This window comes from Leopardus geoffroyi, chromosome A2 (assembly GCF_018350155.1).
Source record: "Leopardus geoffroyi isolate Oge1 chromosome A2, O.geoffroyi_Oge1_pat1.0, whole genome shotgun sequence".
In the NCBI taxonomy this organism is placed as follows: Eukaryota; Metazoa; Chordata; class Mammalia; order Carnivora; family Felidae; genus Leopardus; species Leopardus geoffroyi.
The window spans coordinates 65,597,250-65,612,543 of record NC_059331.1 but is presented as its reverse complement, the minus strand read 5'-3'; the positions used below and the strand labels follow the sequence as shown (position 1 = coordinate 65,612,543).

Sequence of the window (15,294 nt, the reverse complement as noted above, 5' to 3'; positions counted from 1 at the left end):
AACCCAGAAGCAAACCCAGAGCGTCTAAGGCGCCACAGTCTTCCATGTTAAACAGGCAAAACTCTACGATTCTTTGGAAACCACCAAGACGACTACGTGGAAACAAGACGCACACGGTTGAGAAAAATCTCGAATCTTTGTACAGCATTAAGGTGAGGTCCTGTTTTCTGAAGGCGAGTACGGTGTTTTATTGTGGAATCACACAGACCAGTCTTGAAATGTCCCTGGCATGAGTGGGGGACACCTTGTTGTAACAAATACTCTTCTAAATAAACACTAGTCTAGGTGCCAGAGACAGATTCCTGATAAAAAATAAAAAAGTATGGGGGCGCCTGGGTGGCTCAGTCGGTTAAGCATCTGATTTCGGTTCAGGTCACGATCTCACAGTTTGTGGGTTCAAGCCCCGAGTTGGGCTCTGTGCTGACAGCTCGGAGCCTGGAGCCTGCTTCCGATTCTGTGTCCCCCTGTCTCTCCGCCCCTCCCCTGCTTGCACTCTGTCTCTGTCTCGCTCTCAAAAATAAATAAACATTAAAAAAAAAAAGAAAGTATAGGGGCACCTGGGTGTCTCAGTTGGTTGAGCATCTGACTTCGGCTCAGGTCACGATCTCACAGTTTGTGAGTTCGAGCCCCGCATTGGGCTCTGTGCTGACAGCTCAGAGCCTGAAGCCTGCTTCGGATTCTGCATCTCCCTCTCTTTCTGCCCCTCCCCTGCTCTCCCCCCCGCAAAATAAATAAACATTAAAATAAATAAGTAAATAAACACTAGTCTAAATAAATCTTGTAGCAACTACTAGTCTAACAACAAAATTTGTGGAATGTTGACTTAGAATCTTCTTGCTATGCAAGTGATCCATTTTTTTCAACTTTTTTTTTTCATAAAGGCAAGAAAATGCCCATAACTCCTACCACTTAGGACTACTCAGTTTTGTGCGTCTGTGTATGTGTGTTTGTATACACACACAGAGCACTGGACAAAAACAGGACACTCAACTTATTCCAAATACACTGCTGTGAATTTTTTTTTTTCATTTCATCCTACACCCATTTTTGTCTTTTGCAAATCTACATCAACGCCCTCATTTCAATGGCTACGCACAGCTCCGTTGTGGGAACTGATTTATCCAGCATCCTACTGTAGATTCAAGCTATTTCCAAGCAAAGGACAGACTGTTTCCTAAAGCCCCATAGATGGCTCCCACCTTGGCTCTCAGGGAGAAGGTGTCCTCCCTCATGGTGGCGGCAGAGAGGGAGATCCTCTGGGTTTGAGGCCAGGGCCAGAATCCATTCACCTCAGGTCCCCTGTCGTGGGTCTGGTGGTTCAGGCAGGAGGTGTGACAGGTGCCACAAAGCAGAAAGCAGAGGGTCTGAGGCCCAGACCAGGCTCTGCTGGGCCAGAAAGGTCTGCCCTGGGCAGCCACCTCACCTGTGTGTCCTGTGTGTGCCCTCCAGGAGGCAGCCCCATCCCAGCAGCCGTCTGCACACTCAGGACGGCGGGTGTTCTGGGGGCTGGCGACACTGAGCAGAGGACGGGGAATCTGTGTCAACACGCCTGTTTCCATTTTCGCTAAATGTCCACCCCCACCCCCACCCCCACTACGTGTAACTCCACTGGGTAATCAGCACCACCTAGATTTTCAAACACAGTCTGAATGAATCCTACTCCGCGTGGGCGTGCGCCCCCTTGCTCAGGACTAATGTCGGCTTGTTACCACTGCTTTGACCTTCTTGACAATTCGGGGACAGCGCCCACGCCCCGTGAATTCTGCAGCCGGGCTTGCTTGCCATCACACGGGGAGGGGGACACGGGGGGACTTGACCAGCTCCCTCAAACTTCCCCAAAGTCCAAATTTGCATCTCTTGGGATGGAACAGTCGTGACTTTTTTTTTTTTTTTTTTTTTGGTAAAAGTGACTGTTTTCAGGCAAAGATCAGACAAATCATTCAGCGATGGGAAACTGATGTGAGGGCGAGGAAATTCCGTCCCCTCCAAGACCCGAGATGACAGAGGGGCAGCTGGGGGGGGGGGGCGTGCGTGTCTAGAAAGGGGGGGCGGGGCTCTGCGCTCATTTTCAGACAGCTTCCTGGCCGTCTACTCCCACATGGACGCTGTCTGTGTCCAGCGTCAAGTGCAAAGCGGAGAGCTCGGGTCGGACAGGGTCTCTGCCACGAAGGAGCTCACGATCAGAAAGAGGGGTTCATCACACAAGCGGATCAACAACTTGTTTTTGGGAACCGGCACCTACACAAAAACGAGGATCATAGGTCTGCGGAGGGAGAAGCCAGAGGGAACGATTATTTCACAGAAGTCAACTGTGATTTTCTACTCCGCCTGGGGATACCTAGACACCTGAACGCCTGAACCGATCGACGGCAGAAAACACCACGGCGGCAAATACCCGTCGCCTGGGCAGTTCATAGGGCCCTGAATGCTCTTATTGTGTCTTTGGAGCCAGTGGCTCTGAATCTTGCACAAGGGGAAACAGATGCGGAGATAAGTGGAGGCCAGCGTGACAGCGACGTCGGGGGCTGTCCCTCCGGGGGTGGGGGGCAGAGCCTGCTGTCAGAAGCCACTGCCCACGGCCATCTCCCCTCTCTGGAGCGGTCACTGAGCCTAACACCGCTTGCTGTCTCTCCCTCCCTCCCCTTCCCTCTCTGTGTCTGTGTCTCTGTCTCTCCCAGGTCCCTCTGCTCCAACAGGACTTGCCTGGTTTCGGTTTCATGGAGTGGGCCTATCAGCGACTCTAGAAAGCAGGGGGTGCAGAGGGGCAAACACAAGGGCTGAGAGACGGAGCAAAGGTGGCCCAGCACATTTCTGCTCCTGCAACCAGGCCAGGGGAGACGTGGCCTTACAGCTGGGGCCACCCTGTGAAGGAGCCCTGGGGATGGGGAGCTTTGGAAACACCCCCCCCCTCCACCTTGTCCCTCGTCCTTCTTTCCTTCCTCCACACGCACGATGGACTGGGGACCTGGCTGTCCCCTGGGAAGATGCATCCAACCGCCCTGGGCGGTCGTGGCTCCTGGGCCAGGAGCTGGGCAAGTCTCCAGTACTGTCCTCATTTCCACCTGTGAGCGAGCAGGTGGCCCCAAGAACAGCCCCGAGAGCCACAAGGAGCCTCAAGGGCCACTGTCACGTGTGCAGGGCTGGCTGCGGTCCTCAGCCCCGTCCTCAGCCTCCTGAAGTGCCCCTTCCTTTCCCGAAGATGAGCCCCTCCCTTCACATCATTTGCTCTGAAATCGCCGTGCTCCCCCATAATGAAGTCAAAATGAAAAACCAGCTGCCCGTCCAGAACCACAACTTGATTCCTTTTCGAGCAGCCTGAAGCCATGGCTGTTCCAGCACGGCTAAGTGCACAGCATGCGCAACTGGCCGTGATGAACCCCGGTGGTCACTCAGCATGAGTCTGTTCCCCAGGTTCACACAACTCCTCCACAAGCTTTACAAAAAACCCTCAGTTCTCTGTGGTTCAAGCAACAGACACAAACTAAAGAAAATGCCATGTCTGCGCAGCGAGAGGCTGTTAATAAGACTGTCCTGCCTGTTTGCAAGTTGCCAACGGAGTAAATCTTAAAAGCCCTCGTGGCACAAAACAGAATTTTTTTGGAGCCCTGTGTGGCGACGAGTGCTCACTATGCTTATCGTGGTGACCGCTTTGCAATATGCACAAATATTGAATCGGTATGTTGTCCATGGGAAACGAATGTAATGCTACATTGCAATTATGCCCCAATTAAAAGTGCATCCATACATAAAAACAATGCCTTTCCCCGCCCCTGATACACAGAGGTGACTTTCTGCTCAGTGCCATTTCACGACATTTCTCGAGTACCTTATGTGTGCCAGGAAGAGGCAGTAAAGGAATGGATATGGCTTTTTTTTTTCTTTTTTTTTAAAGTTTATTTATTTTGGGGACAGAGAGAGACAGAGCATGAACAGGGGAGGGACAGAGAGAGAGAGGGAGACACAGCATCGGAAACAGGCTCCAGGCTCTGAGCCATCAGCCCAGAGCCTGACGCGGGGCTCGAACTCACGGACCATGAGATCGTGACCTGGCTGAAGTCGGACGCTTAACCGACTGCGCCACCCAGGCGCCCCAAGGGTATGGCTTTATTCAAGCAACTGACAACGGCATTTAACAGGCCAACGGGAGCGGGCACCTGGTCTACCTTGTCCACCGTTTTATGTGTCTGGCACAGTGTTCGTTTGCTAAACGTGTACCTGTAACCTTCGCGATTACACTATACAACTGTAATCATCGCGCACGATCTGTATATGATTTCCCTTCTATAGATGAGAAGACTGAGGCTGATAATGCAGCAGCCCGCACGAAGGCACACGTCTAACACAACAGCGGAGCTGATCCGAACCCACAACCTCTCCACGGAGACGCGTTTTTCACTCCCGCCCGGGCGAACCGCAGAGCCCGGGCTCGTGGTCCCAAATTTCAAACGGACAACGGGCAAGGAGTGGATGTTCCCTGTGTCCTAACAGAAAAGAAGCGTGTCCTTGGTACTACTGCGCAGGTAAAGGCAGACTTCATCCCACAACTTCCACGGTGAAGTCAAATTCTGCTTATTGCAAAAAATGTATGCTGTTGATCTTTGTTTTTCCCCCTCCTGAAGAGTGAGATTGCATTACACTTACATTTGGGGGTTATTTCCTTATCAATGACGCTTGTTTTGAAGGGGGCGGGTGTGTGGGGAAAACGGGCCAAGCCTATAATCTATTTAAAACGCCTTAGGTCACAGACCTCTTTAATAAAACCCATTATCCCTGCCCAGAGAGAGCCCTTTCATTTTCAGATGGGTAGATTTTATTTTTGCAAATCTATCATATCACTGTGAATTACACTGTATCGTAAAAAAAGAAATGTTCCAAGAGAAAGCTAAAGCAATCTGCGAGGTCTTTGTGTCTGGTCAGGGGGACCTTATAGGCTTTCCTAACAACTTGACAAAACAGGTCAGGAGAGCATAAAAACTTCTGGGCACTCTTATTTCATTTCTGATTCTTTTCATTTTTCAAAAATTAGCTGCCAATCTACACATTTTCATGATTATTCCACAGAGTATTGCTGGCACAAATAACAATGAAAAACAAGATTTCAACAGGACAGCAGGGAATCCAATTTGGCTTTCGCCGGGCTCCCCCTCCCCCATATTTAACGGAGCCACAGAAAACGCCTCCAGTGGTACGTTCTACTGTGAACCTGCTTTTTTCAGGGCAAATTAGCTCAGATGTGCAACTCTGTCCTCACATACCTCCCCCGCCTTTGGGGCAGGAACTGGTATGCAAAAGAGGAAGGGGGGGGGGACCTAAGAAGCCTTTTCAAAATACAGCTAAAAAGCATGCTGTTTGAAAACATTCTCAGCAAGGAGATATTTAATGCAGAAGGGAAAAGAACACAAGAATACTGCTAAATGTCATCATGGAGCCACCTGTCTCCAAGTGAGGTATAAAGAACGATGAGAGATGCTGCATTACATTAGATTTTTTTTTTTTTTTTTAAATAGAGAAGGCAGAGTTAGAGGGACGGTTCCCTGCGCTCACCCATCTGCTCTCAAAAGCAGGTCCTGCACAGGATTTCTAGGGGCCCTAGAAGGTTCTGGCATTGTGTGATTCTCCTATGCAGAGAAGAGACTGTATAGTAAAGAATGTTCCAGCACTAGACCCCAGGCTCTCAAACTACTCCCAACACTGTTCATGCGGCAACCATGGCAGAGACATTCACACTCAAAATTTACATTCACTTTTATAGGACTTTTCCTGATTCTGACTGTCCTCAGAAGCCATTTCCTAAGCAGCTTCCTCAAATATAAATGGCTTTTTACACTTCGCTTCATCACTTAAGTAAAAAAAAAAAAAATCTAAGTTTAGAATCACCCTCTTCCCGATTTCAGAAGACCTTCATGCATGGCCAGCGACGGTGCAACAAAAATGAGATTTACACCTTTAAAAAAATATAAAAACTGCCCCAAAATAATGATGTGCACCGATATTCCCAAGAGTGCTGATGTCTTGTCATTTCTTATTACAAAGTGATGAAACAGAGGAGCATTTTCCTGTTCCTATATTGCGCCCGCCCCCCACCTCTCAAGTTACTTTTTTCACTTGAAAAAAAAAAAAAAGGATCAATACAAAGTTACAATGTTCACTAAGTGTTTTACTCAGCAACTGCCAGTGCTGTCCTCACAAAGAGAACAGTATCTTCTCTGGTCCTCTTAGCAGTGGCTTTAGTTAAGGTGTTAGTAGATCATTTCATGGACACACGTCGAACCTCAAAATGCAAACCGAACACGCAAATCCACTTGTGCTGTATACCCATAACATTCCCCCAAATGGTAACACTACAAGTCCGCCAGACTTTTTTAAATTGAAGGGCTTGTGTGAGCTGCCTTGGCGAAAGATACATTCCACTGAGACCCAAGGAAGTACACTTAGACAAATCTCCCCAGGCACGGCCGGTTGTTTACAAATACACCCACATCTGTTCATTTCCAATAACTGGGAGCCACTGCTGATTTGCCCGCTGAGAACATTCTGGTAGGGACTGCAACCTTTTCTCGTTTCAGGTTAGCCTCTGCTGTCTGGTTGGGAGTGAGACAAGATCTACCAATGTACATAGGAACCTGGAGAGAAAATGTGTTCCGGAGCAAACACGTCGAGGGATTCGTGGTTGCCCAGACTTCCAGGTACCCCTTATTCCTTGCGATGGAAAAAGGCTGCTTGGCCCAGAGAGAGGGGCTGTTTCCTCCTGGCTCCAGGGAGGAGAATGTAGACAGCCTGCTGACTGACTCCCTCCACTAAAGCCACAGAGTTTCCGGGCCAAAGGGAAATTCTCTCTGCAAGAAGACACACATTCTGAGCTCCTCCGTTCTTTTTGGCAACACCCACAAATCATCAAGTAAAATCACTTAAAGTGAGGCAACTTTGCGAGAAGCGTTAAAAAATCACCTATGTGCCCATTTTCCCACTACGTCCACACCCCATGGAATGTGGATTCAAGACCCTGGTTCCTTGAACCCTAGCCTGCGTCCCGGGAGCTGCAGGACTCCAGAATTCACCTCGCTCCCCCAACCTCAAACGGTCTCCGCTGAAGTCAGACCAAGCTGTTTCTGAGAACAGTAGAAGGGGGAACACACATATCAGTTACTTGGTGAGAACGACTGCTTTGACAATCCACCCAACGATTATAGACAAGAAGACCGCTCAATGTTCTTGGTGGCCTCTTCAGCTGGATCGAGTTCGCAAGGAAAGTTCTAGATGTCCATTTTATTCTGGGACAGACCGAGAGCTCGGTCCCAGCGGGGCTGTAACCCAGACGTGGGTTATATGCCCAAGAGCCCCGCACAAATGACGAGGTCCATATGAACACACACACACGTTCCTGGAGGGCATCAGGCCCAACCAGGATCACCTAGAGCCCAGTCTGTAATCCACAACCTTTGGCCTACAAAGTCCTCATGCAAACCCGGGTGTGGGGTGTCATCAGTAGAACCTCACAGAAGCTTACAACTTCCTCCTCTGTAGGGCTACAAAGAAATCGGCACGTCCTTATTTATAATTTGGCAGAAAATGCTCATGTCCGTCAGACAGCAAAACATAGGAGAGCTAATTTTGAACAGTACAACCAGATTTTTCTGCGGCCCTTAAGTAAGTGTAAATTATTTTCAGTGCTTCACTTTTAAGTATTTTGTTTGTTGTTATTGTTCAGCAAGTTTCCTTTCTTTCCCAGAAGGCTCTCCTCCTCCACATGAAGCTGGAGGTTCCTGAAATCCTGGGAAACACGGACAACTCCAGGCAGCAGGAAGCCCCGTGTAGAAAAGCCCTCGAAATTTCCAAATGAGTTTTAAAAGGGAATTAATTGCCTTATCTCTCTAACAACCTCCCATAATTAGTGGTCTGTTTCAGTTTAATGAAGTGGGATACACAATTTATCAATATGGTTCCACCGTGGATCTCTTTGCATATCACTTTAATTTTCCACCCTACACAAAACTCAGCCACAAAGCAGGAGAAAAAGGTCAGTTTTTCAGGCTAAAAGTGGGGCTCACACCGGGGGGTCTCTGGCTCTCTCTCCTTTCCATTAAAAGCCCTGGAGGACATTTCAGAGTGTCTCAGGAACAAGCTTATAAAAGATCAATTCCTCATTTTCATTTCTCCTGAAGATTCTAAAGTAAACATTCCCCCCCCCCACCCCCACCGACCTTAGGGCTAAGGAGGTATCTCATTTGCTCTGAGTTTGCCAGCGAAAATCTGACTCAAGGACCAAAAAGCACCCCCCAAAAAATGGACGAATCAATGTCCATGGTGGAACTCTTAGCTTTGGAAAGGAGTCGGACCCACATGGCTCAACTGTTCCAAATGACCAGAAAACGCCTTGGAGGGTTGATAGCGGTGCGATCTCGAAAATGGAGCTTAAAGTCCCACCTCGGTATGGATAAGAGCGCTTAAAAATACTTCATGCCACTCTTTGTCAGTTGTTTGTACAGCCTCTGCAAGCCACCCCCCCCCCCACCCAAGAAAGAAGGAAGACGGAGGGAGGGCAGGGAAGGAGGGCAGAGGAAGGATGCTGGGTGCACCCTTCACATCCCAAGGCCCCCCGAGCCCCCCAGCCTGGCAGCTGGGCACCATATCCATTACGCTAACTTTTGGCGCGAAAACGGCAGGAAGAGAGTCAGATTTCCTTTAGCAGTGAGCTGATTGCCGGAGAAAAATGAATCATTGCACACTTGAGTGAGAAAATATGAAGAAGGCACTTTCCCACTAATTAGGGCCCATTCTGGGCAATCCGTTAAGCAGTGGCCCCTGCGCCATGAGCCATCAGGAGGTGGGGCACGGGAACACCCGAAAGCAGCGCGTGCAAATGGTGCATAATGACGCTCTCCATCACCCCAGACAGGCGGCGCAGGGGTGCGGGGCAGGGGCTGGGCAGGGGCCACACAGGCTCTCCCCCCCCCCCCCCCCCCCGCGTCTATGCAAGAGCAAGTGCAGCAGAGAAAGCGCGGGGCACTCACCGGTGAGCGCGTGCCTCCCAGAGACCTACGGGTGCTGCCTTTTGAGGACTGGGGTGGGGTCTTCGGACCCTGGGCCGCGTGGAGTCCCCTCGACTCAGCCGCCTGAGAGGGACCCTGCTGTCCCCTGGGGTGGCGGCCCGTCTCCTCCACCACCGCCTGCACACTCCACTGGGGCGGAGAGAAAGGTGGGACCATTTGCCAAATATGCAAAAAAGGAGGGAAGATAGTTTTCTCTCAGGAAAACAGGGGCAGGAAGGGAGCCTTGCGCTTCCTGTCCTGACCAAAACGGGTTCAGAGATTATGAGGACGTCTGAGCTGACAGGCTTGCGGTGGAAGATGGAGGGAGCTCTTTGAGTCAACAGGAATTGAGGGCTCCCCGAAGGCAGAAATGGCTACACGGGAGAAGGGAAACAGGGCCAGACCTGCGCCGGGCAAGACAGAGGCCCCCAGGCCTGGCCTTCTGGGCTTTCGCCACGTCTGACAGAGCCTCGCGGGTGGGTCACTGGGGGCACCTGTGGCAGCGACCTGTTTATCACAGCAAAGTCAGACAAGGACAAAAAGCCAACGGAAGCCTGTAGGCCGTGGCCTGTAGGTGTAGGCCTCAGCCGGTGCCCCGCGGGCCCTTCTCAGGGGTGACCCCCCCCCCCAGCGACACACACACAGAGGTGGCCCTGCCCCCTCTCCCCACAGGAACTTCTGCAAAGCGGCTTTGGGTTGGCTGCCTCTCACTCGTCCTCATCCCCACGCAGCATCTCACGCCTCACGTTCCATCACGTCTTAAAGACATTTGCCAGAGTAGCACACAACGTTTAAAAACCGCGTCTGAGGAAAGCTATGAAAGCGACAGCCTGGCAGGGCGGGTGTCACGGGAGCCACAGAGAGAGGAGCCGGGTGCAGAGTTGTTTCTCAAACTGCACAGAGCACCGCCGCCCCCTCGGGTCTCCACAGGGAACCAGCCACGTTGCGGTCGCTGGAGTTGGGTCTGGGGTGTGAGAGTCCCCAACGGGCCCTGCTGCTATTTCCTACCTTATCTGACTTTGAAGCTTGTGTGTGTGTGTGTGTGTGTGTGTGTGTGTGTGTGTGTCTGCCCCTCCCCTGCTTGCTTGCTCTCTCTCTCTCTCAAAACTAAATAAAAAATAAATTGAAAAAAATATCAACAGACCCACCCCAGACAGGGAGTAACCGTAAGCACCGGGGGCCAGACAGAAGCAGCATCTGGTCAGAAGCCCGAGGCACAATCCCCTGGAAGGCCTGTGAGCCTCACACATCACAAGCGTTGCCAGAGAACCAACAAGAGGCTTGGGTTCGTTCTCCGTGCCGGAGCCACTGGGGGAATCTCCATTAGAATAAGGCAACGGAAACCAATACTTATTTCGTAGCGAAATGATTTCATAATCACAAAGCTTAGAAGATGGGAAAAACGCACACGAGCCGTGAAACGGTGTTATCCTTGACGGATTCTGGGTTCACTACAAAGCCGTAACCTGCACACACAGTCTTGGGCAGACACCCAAAGTACTGACATCGTTTACGTCTCAACTCAACAGCATAAAGAGGAAAATCCATCGCGCTTTAGTAAAAGGCAAAAGCCAACCGAACAAACAGAACCGAAAAGGAGGAGCTTTATTACTCACGTCAGGTCTGTGTGATGTGAAAACTCTCACCCTGCCCCTATGCCTCCCTCTCTATGCCAGCTCTGTGTCTGTGTGTGTGTGTGTGTGTGCATGTGCAGAGACTCATAGAATTTATTTCCTGTATCTGTTCACACACACCTGATCTTGAAGCACACACGGCACTCGTGTACGTGTGGGGGGTAGGGGCATTTCATCACATGGGATCCACCATCTTCCCCCAAATTTCCAAAGTTTGACATGTATGTTGACGATGTGCAACTGCATTACCTAAACATGAGACACACAAATCCAAATCAAGGGGGGGATCCCCCCAAAACCACCATCATCCTCGAACGCTTCAGTCTCTCGCCAAGTGACAAAGACACGGTGGCCCCCAGCACGCCTGAGCTTCAGACCTCTTGGCCAGGAAATTCACCAAGCTCTTAATGTCTCAACAAAGGAACCGGTGCCACGGACGGCCACGGTTTACCTTCCCTCACGAGGCTGTGGACCAACGTCTCCAAAGCGTCCAACATCACACATGCACAGTTTTCTTTACAGACCCGCCAACTCGTCCCACGAGACCGCACTGCTGGGCTATGACGGCCACCAGGCTCCTGAATTCTGAGGAGGTGTAATTAATTCCTCAAGGTGCAGCATTTCACTGAAAACACCAGTGAATTAAGCAAACAAGCATGCTGGGATTTACAGAGCCCCTGCCTTCAACTACCACCAGGAAGCAAAACGGGCAGATGGCACGGCCACTGAACTCAATCACACGGTCTCGCATCAACCCGGGTGGACTTTAAGACCGGGAAGCACGTTTGTGTTTGTGTTTTTGTTTTTGTTGTTTTTTGCCACGTAAAAAAAGTATCAACACATACGTTCCTGGAAAGTTTTGAAATCACATACATGATATCAAGCCAGAACTGTATGGGATTTGAAGACGTGACATCATTATTTACATGTGTGCACACGAGTTCTGTTTTAACACGTTCTGCATATCCTATGATGTAAGCAGGTAATCTTCCTGCCACGGATACTTGTCACTGTTTAAAATTTTAGCCACGTTGCCAAATAATCTGATTTGTCGCCGAAACAATTCTGACACACGGAATACTGAAACATACTCAAACGGCAGCTTTAAAATTCCATATGAAAGATGAGTCCCATTGACCCCATCAAACGTCTCCAAACAAAGAAAGAAATCCAAGAGGCTCCAACGGTTTCCTGCTGGTTTCTCTCTCCTCTCAGCTCAAAACCAAGTGAACCCATCTTTGCAACCGTTTCAATTTCTATGAAAGTTGAAATATTGTACACATTACATATCTTCTAATTCCATAATTTTTTCTCCCTGAACAGGAGTTGGTTTGGGTGGCAAGTAGGTATTTTCTTCAAGAGAAGTTTGAGTCTCCAAGTTCAAAAACAAGGTGTCTGGGAGCAGCAATGGGGGGGGGGAGGCAGGGGAGGGGAACAAGCAGCAAGCTGGCTGAGCCAAGCTCCCTGCCTTGAATTCGCTCTGGGCCGGCTGCAGCCCGGGGCGGGGAGAAGGAAAACAGGGTTGGCAATGCCTGTCCAGACGCTGCGGACTTTCTGCTCTCCACATGTCACACTCTGTGCCTCCAAATTGGAAGAAAAAACAATCTCATCATCACTAGGTTCCTCCGGAATCACCGAGGATCCTTGACCATTTTTTTTTTTTTTTAATACATTTTCAAATACACCCACCAGTAACCTGACGCCTTCTTGCCAGGGCGTTTGGAAACCTAATCGCCAAAATTGCAGTCAGCAAAGGAACCACTAACTTTTCAGACCGGGATAATTCTTCATTTTGCAGAAAGCAAGTTCAGACGCGATCTAAAGGTTTTTCAGGACAAGCAAAAGGCTGGCCCCTCAGAGATCAGGAGAGAAAGCTCTCCCTGGGTGACTTTATAAAGCCTGGCTTCCGTCACCTCTAGGTACATATCAATTTAAATGCAACGGGCGCTGGACCGTCCTCCCCGTGGTGACAGCGGGGCGGCTCACGAGTGTCCCACGCCGGCCTGGCCCTGCGCCTTCGGTCACCGCACAAGTTGGCGGCGGAGGCTCTGACAAAAGTCAGCGCTCTCCCTATCCCCAGAAAGGAGAGGCAGACCTGAGCGAAAGCAGGGGTCACAGCTCTTACTGCCTTGTCTTTTCATTCTCTTCCTCTCTGTTTTTTTTTTTTTTTTTAAGCCACCGGCTACTCTGAGTTTTCCTACTGAAATTCAATTGGAAAACACTCACGTGGACGTGTGCGTCGCACTTTGGGGGCCGAGACCGATCCTCGGGCGCGAACAGCAACCTCGGGGCCGGGGCTCCCTCTGCCCCGCCGGGCTCGCCCGGGGCCGGCCGCCTCGCCACCTCCAAGGTCCCGGCCGGGCTCGGGCTCGGCGGCGCTGCGCGGGGACCCGGGGACCGTGGCCGCAGTCGCCGGCCCGGGCCGCGCACGCACTTGTTAGAGCGCCCTGCTAACTCGGCCGCCGGGCTCTTCCCAGCTTTCTTTCACAACGACTTCCTGAAGTTGCTCACTCGCCCGGTTCCCCATTTCTCCGCCACCCTCCCCCCCCACCCCCCCACCCCTCCTCTGCCGGCTCCGACCCGGCTTTCGCGCTCGCTGCCGGCCGGCCGCCCCGCGCGCACAGCGCCGCCCACGGGCCGCGCACCTGGGCCCCCTCCGCGCCGCGCCCCTGCGCCCCGCCACCTGCGGCCGCCCGCGCTCCGCAAACTTTGGGGGCGGCGCACCCCTCCGGCCGACCGCTCCGCCGGCCCGCAGCCGCCCCGCCCCGCGCGCTCCGCCCTGCCCTCGCCCGGCTTGCTGCCCCGGAACGCGGAGCGGGACCCGGGGGGCGCGGGGCGCGGAGCCGGGCGCTCGGCCTGGTGCGGAGGGGGACTCGGAGCGGGGCGCGGGTCCGGGCTAGGAGAGGGACTCGGAGCGGGGCGCGGGTCCGGGCGCGGAGGGGGACCGGGAGAGGGACGCACAGACGGGCGCGTAGCGGGACGCGGACCCCGGGCGCATAGCTGGGCGCGCCGCCTTCGCCCCAGCCTCCGCCGCCGGGTCGCCGGCTCCCGCGGTGCGGTCCGACCGCAACTCCGGGACCGCGCGCACAAACTTTGCCGGGGCGCGGGGCTGGGTCCCGGCCCCCCCCCCGTCCCCACTCCCACCCCCACTCCCACTCCAGGGCCGCCGGGGCGGCGGCGGGCGCGGGCCGTACCTGCTGGCGCCGCCGCCGGCTGCAGCCCGCTCGCCCGCGCCGGGCCCGCTCGGCGCGCCGCCGCCACCCCCGCGCGCAGCGCGCCCCGGCCCTCCCCTCTCCGCCGCGCTTCCTCATTCCAGCGCCGCATCGCGCCGCGGCCCCGCGCGGCAGGTGGCAGCCGGCTTTCTGCGCCCCGGCCCGGGTGGCGGCATCGGCCGCGGCGCCGCGGGGCCCGCGCTTAACCCTTGGGGACCCGGCGCGGGCGACGCGCGCGCGGGGCGGCCGGAGGCGGCGGCGGGGCGGGGGGTGCCGCTCGCCCCGCCGCGGGGACTCCGGGGACCTGGGACATCGTGAGGCACTTTCCCCGGTGTCTGGGGTGGGGAGCGTCCGTTGCCCGCCCGGCTCCACGTCCCTCGAACTGGGGCCACTGGGCTCCCCGTTTCCGGCTGCGACCCCGGGTGAGGAGTGCCCACCCGAGGGGGTGGGAAAAGTTGATCCTCCGCAAGTGAGGGGAAGGTGCGATTCATTTTCCCAGACAACCAATGGAATACCTCTCGTCTCTCTTCCCTCCCACCTGCTCAGGCAGAAGTTAGGATCGCGCCTTCCATCTTGGTCTGCGTGCACACCCAGGTGTGACAGGGCGGCCGCGGGAGGAGGTGACAGCGAAGGCCTTGGCACCTCAGACCCCCCCCCCCTTCCCCGAGCCCCGAAGCACGGGAGGAAGGCGCTGCGTGTGTCTCGTTGAGACAGGAATGCGGGCTCTAACCGCGCACCTCTTGACGCCCGTCACTCTCATTAGCCGGGCCCCACCCGAGCGGGAGCCAGGCGACGGTGTGCTGTTTGAGCAGAAGAGGGAGAATCTTGAATGCAGGCGATTTGTCCCCATTCCCCTTGGGCGTTAAGGGAGGGATGGAGACCAGCGAGTCGCGGGTCCTGCCCTTCAGGACTTGCAGGGGCGCATCCGGAAAGGTACCCCTGCACGGGAGAGAGGAGATCCAGTGCAGATCCTGGGGAGGGCCAAATGATGCCTTCCTGCAGGAGAGTGAGGAAGGGCGCCCCTGGGCCCGGAGGGGGCTCGGGGGTGCAGGCCTTGCAAAGTGACAGGTGGAAAATGTCACTTTGGGCAGTTGAGTGGGGCAGGGACTGGAGACCACCGGGGAAGGCTGTGGCCGGCCTGGCTGAGGAGGCTGCTGGTGGCAGGGCCCAGACAGTCGTGGACCGGCTTTGCCTGGTGCCATCTCTGGGAGAAATGTCCTCTACCCTCCACGAACCCCAGGCAGCGGGACATGTTCTTCCTGGACCCCTTCCGCAACTCCTACCACTGAATTAGTGCTGAGAGAAACTCTGAGATTCTGAGCCCAGAGCCTGTTAACTCCCCCTGCTTACAACCCAGAGGAAGTGGAGCTAGTCAAAAGGTCCATGGCTTTAATCCCTAGCCCACCCCTTACCTATATG

At 53.6% G+C, this 15,294-nt stretch overlaps 1 protein-coding gene across 19 annotated transcripts in view; it reads right to left on the bottom strand.

The window, feature by feature from the left end:
- IKZF1 (IKAROS family zinc finger 1) overlaps window positions 1-14,430 on the bottom strand; it is a 100,048-nt gene extending 85,618 nt beyond the window's left edge. For 13 of the 19 annotated variants that reach the window (XM_045494260.1, XM_045494267.1, XM_045494270.1 and 10 more), the window contains exon 1: window positions 12,890-13,196. The gene's annotated coding sequence lies outside the window, so the exon portion shown is untranslated. Of the gene's footprint in view, window positions 1-1,423; window positions 1,516-9,011; window positions 10,054-10,645; window positions 10,693-12,889; window positions 13,197-13,857; window positions 13,907-14,390 lie in introns of those variants that run through there. The other 6 variants (XM_045494262.1, XM_045494263.1, XM_045494266.1 and 3 more) reach the window with 6 other exon arrangements.
- Window positions 14,431-15,294: the final 864 nt, after the last annotated feature.